The sequence below is a fragment of the Arachis hypogaea genome, chromosome 5, assembly GCF_003086295.3.
Source record: "Arachis hypogaea cultivar Tifrunner chromosome 5, arahy.Tifrunner.gnm2.J5K5, whole genome shotgun sequence".
NCBI classification, from domain to species: Eukaryota; Viridiplantae; Streptophyta; class Magnoliopsida; order Fabales; family Fabaceae; genus Arachis; species Arachis hypogaea.
The window spans coordinates 56,880,744-56,885,049 of record NC_092040.1 but is presented as its reverse complement, the minus strand read 5'-3'; the positions used below and the strand labels follow the sequence as shown (position 1 = coordinate 56,885,049).

General features: G+C 34.6%; 1 non-coding gene across 1 annotated transcript; it reads left to right on the top strand.

The window, feature by feature from the left end:
- LOC112804710 (small nucleolar RNA R71) lies at window positions 1–108 on the top strand. Its single transcript, XR_003203328.1, has one exon. It is a non-coding gene; the product is annotated as a small nucleolar RNA R71 (small nucleolar RNA).
- Window positions 109–4,306: the final 4,198 nt, after the last annotated feature.

Sequence of the window (4,306 nt, the reverse complement as noted above, 5' to 3'; positions counted from 1 at the left end):
AAGCATGTCAGAAGGACACTTTTTGGTCAGTTGCTTGTATCTTTCCCAAGCTTCATAGAGGCACTCACCATCTTTTTGTCTGAAGCTCTGAACATCCACTCTAAGCTTGCTCAGTTTTTGAGGAGGAAAGAACTTGGCTAAGAAATCTGTGACCAGCTTATCCCAAGAGTCCAGGCTATCTCTAGGTTGTGAGTCTAACCATGTTCTAGCTCTGTCCCTTACAGCAAAAGGGAAAAGCATAAGCTTGTAGACCTCAGGATCAACTCCATTGGTCTTAACAGTATCACAGATCTGCAAGAACTCAGTTAAAAACTGATAAGAATCTTCTGATGGAAGTCCATGAAACTTGCAGTTCTGTTGCAGTAGAGAAACTAATTGAGGCTTTAGCTCAAAATTATTTGCTCTTATGGCAGGGATTGAGATGCTTCTTTCATAGAAGTCGGAAGTTGGTGTAGTAAAATCACCAAGCATCTTCCTTGCATTATTGATTCGTTCGGCCATAATTGTTTCTTTTGCTGCTTCCTTTTCGAAAATTTCAGTGAGGTCCTTTTCAGAGTTTTGTGCTTTAGCTGCTCTTAGCTTCCTCTTAAGAGTCCTTTCAGGTTTAGGATCAGCTTCAACAAGTATGCCTTTATCTTTATTCTTGCTCATATGAAATAGAAGAAAACAAAGAAAATATGGAGTTCTCTATGTCACAGTATAGAAATTCCTTGAGGTGTCAGAGGAAAACAAGAATGGAAGGATGAGGTAGGTAAGGAAGAATTCGAACACACAAAGAGAGATAGAGTTCGAATTGACAATGGAGGAGGAATGTTAGTGTTTAAATAGAAAAAGATAAGAGAGGGGGGAGAATTTTCGAAAATAAAAAGAATAAAATTTAAAATAAATTTTTGAAAAATTGGTTGTGGTTTTGAAAAAGATAAGAAATAAAGTTGAAAAAGATAAGAAGTTATAAAAAGATTTTGAAATTAGAATTTAAAAAAATGTGATTTGAAAAAGATATTTAAAAAGATATGGTTGAAAAGATAAAATTAACAAGATTTGACCTTTAAAAAAGTTAATGACTTGATTAACAAAAAACTAAAAGATATGATTTTAAAAAAGTTAAATATTGAATCTCTCTTAACAAGAAAGTAACAAACTTGAAATTTTTGAATCAAGATTTTTGAAAATATGAGGAAAAGATTTGATTTTTGAAAAAGATATGTTTGAAAAGATATGATTTTGAAAAAGATATGATTGAAAATATTTGATTTGAAAAAGATTTGATTTTGAAAAAATATGAAGATTTGAAAAAGATTTGATTTGAAAACAAAATTCCTCTCCTTGTGTCATCCTGGCGTTAAACGCCCAGGAGCAGCATGTTTTGGGCATTTAACGCCCAATTGCTGCATGGTTTGGGCGTTTAAACATCCAGCCAGGTACCCTGGCTGGCGTTTAAACGCCAGTTTTCCTTCTTTACTGGGCATTTTGAACGCCCAGCTTTTTCTCTGTAATTCCTCTGCTTTATGTTCTTGGATCTTCATTTTGCTAAATCCTTTATTCAAGAAGATATGTTTTCAATTTTGAAAAACAACAAAATGAGTCGAAACATATAATTCTTGGATCAAAACATAAGATATATGCAAGAACATTATGAACGTCAAGATGAACACCAAAAACAATCTTGAAGATCAAGATGAACATCAAGAACTCAGTTCTCTTAATGGAAGAAAACATGGAGGACACCAAACTTAGAACTTTCTCATGTTTGGCCATATGAATGCAAGAAAGCATATGTAGAACATCATGCAGTGCAAATCATAAAGATCAAACAAGGCAATTCATCAAGAACGACTTGAAAATCATCAAGAACACAATGCATGTGTTTTGAAAATTGCAAGACAATTAAAATCATGCAATTGACACCAAACTTAAAATTTGGCCCTAGATTCAAACAAGAACCATGAAATATTTTTTATTTTTATGATTTTATAAATTTTTTTGAATTTTTCAAAAAAAAATTTTGGAAAAACGAAAAGAAAGAAAAAAAATTTGAAAGATTTTTGAAAACTTTTTGAAAGGAAAATAAAAATTACCTAATCTGAGCAACAAGATGAACCGTCTGTTGTCCAAACTCGAACAATCTCCGGCAACGGTGCCAAAAACCTCATGCACAAAATTGTGATCTCAATGGCGCCAACAACTTGGTATGCACAATTGTAATATCACTATTTGTTCACAACTTCACACAACTAACCAGCAAGTGCACTGGGTCGTCCAAGTAATAAATCTTACGTGAGTAAGGGTCGATCCCACGGAGATTGTCGGCTTGAAGCAAGCTATGGTCACCTTGTAAATCTCAGTCAGGCAGATTCAAATGGTTATAGAGTTTTAATAATTAAAAGATAAGTAAAACGTAAAATAAAGATAGAGATACTTATGTAAATCATTGGTGGGAATTTCAGATAAGTGTTTGGAGATGCTTTATCCCTCTTGAATCTCTGCTTTCCTACTGCCTTCATCCAATCCTTCATACTCCTTTCTATGGCAAGCTGTATGTTGGGTGTCACCGTTGTCAATGAATACTTCCCATCCTCTCAGTGAAAATGGTCCTCTATGATTTCTGTATGGCTAATCAACTGTCGGATTTCTCGTCTTGGATGAAAAATACCATGCAAGGATATCGTATGGCTAATCAGCTGTTGGTTCTCGATCGTGTAGGAATAGGATTTACTATCCTTTTGCGTCTGTCACCACGCCCTACAGTCACGAGTTTGAAGCTCGTCACAGTCATCCCATCCCAGATCCTACTCGGAATACCACAGACAAGGTTTAGACTTTCCGGATCTCAAGAATGCTGCAAGTGGATTTTAGCCTATACCACGAAAATTCTAATCTCCGATTCAAATGCCCCATTGTCAGAGGGGAGTCGATGTGAATCATTGATTAGAAACCCAAGAGATATACATCCAAGCTTGTCTTCATGTAGAACGGAAGTGGTTGTCAATCACGCGTTCATAAGTGAGAATGGTGATGAGTGTCACATAATCATCACATTCATCATGTTCTTGGGTGCGAATGGATATCTTAGAATAAGAATAGGCATGAATTGAATAGAAAATAGTAGTACTTTGCATTAATACTCGAGGAACAGCAGAGCTCCACACCGTAATCTATGGTGTGTAGAAACTCCACCGTTGAAAATACATAAGTGATGAAGGTCTAGGCATGGCCGAATGGGCAGCCCCCCCCCCCCAAATATGAAAATATATAATCCAGAATGTCGAATACAATAGTAATAGGTCCTATTTATAATGAAACTAGCTACTAGGGTTTACAGAAATAGGTAAATGATGCAGAAATCCACTTCCGGGGCCCACTTGGTGTGTGCTTGGGTTGAGCATTGAGCTTTACACATGTAGAGGCTTCTCTTGGAGTTAAACGCCAACTTTTATGCCAGTTTGGGCGTTTAACTCTAACTTGTAACTTGTTTCTGGCGTTTAACTTTAGAATAGGGCAGAGAAGGGGCGTTTGAACGCCAGTTTGCGTCGTCAAAACTCGAGTAAAGTATAGACTATTATATATTGCTGTAAAGCCCTGGATGTCTACTTTCCAACGCTATTAAGAACGCACCATTTGGAGTTCTTTAGCTCCAGAAAAGCCACTTCGAGTGCATGGAGGTCAGAATCCAACAGCAACTGTAGTCCTTTTTCAGCCTCTGAATCAGATTTGTGCTCAGGTCCCTCAATTTCAGCCAGAAAATATCTGAAATTACAGAAAAACACACAAACTCATAGTAAAATCCAGAAATATGAATTTTTCATAAAAACTAATAAAAACATCCCAAAAAGTGGCTAGATCCTACTAAAAACTACCTAAAAACAATGCCAAAAAGCGTATTAATTATCCGCTCATCACTTAGCTTCCTGTTTGAGAGTCTTTGATATTTGCAAGAGTATAACTTTGATTTGAATCTTTTATTTTCATTTTCTTCTTCTTGAAATTTTTGAAAAAATTAAAAGCTTTTCAAAAATAATTTTTATTTTATTTTTTTAATTTTTGTTCTTAGTTTGAGTCTTTTATTTTTGTTTTTGTTAAAATTTTTGTCCCTTATCAGTTCTTCTTTCAAAAAAAATTTTAAAAATAATTTTTCTTTGGTTAAATCTTGTTTCAACTTTTAAGTTTGGTGTCTTCTTATTATTTTTCTTTAAGTTTTTGAAAATTTATTGTTATTTCTCTAAAAATTTTAAGTTTGGTATTCTTTTTATGTTCTTGTGTTCTTTGAGTCTTTAAATTTTGTTCTTTGTATTCTTGTTAGTATTCA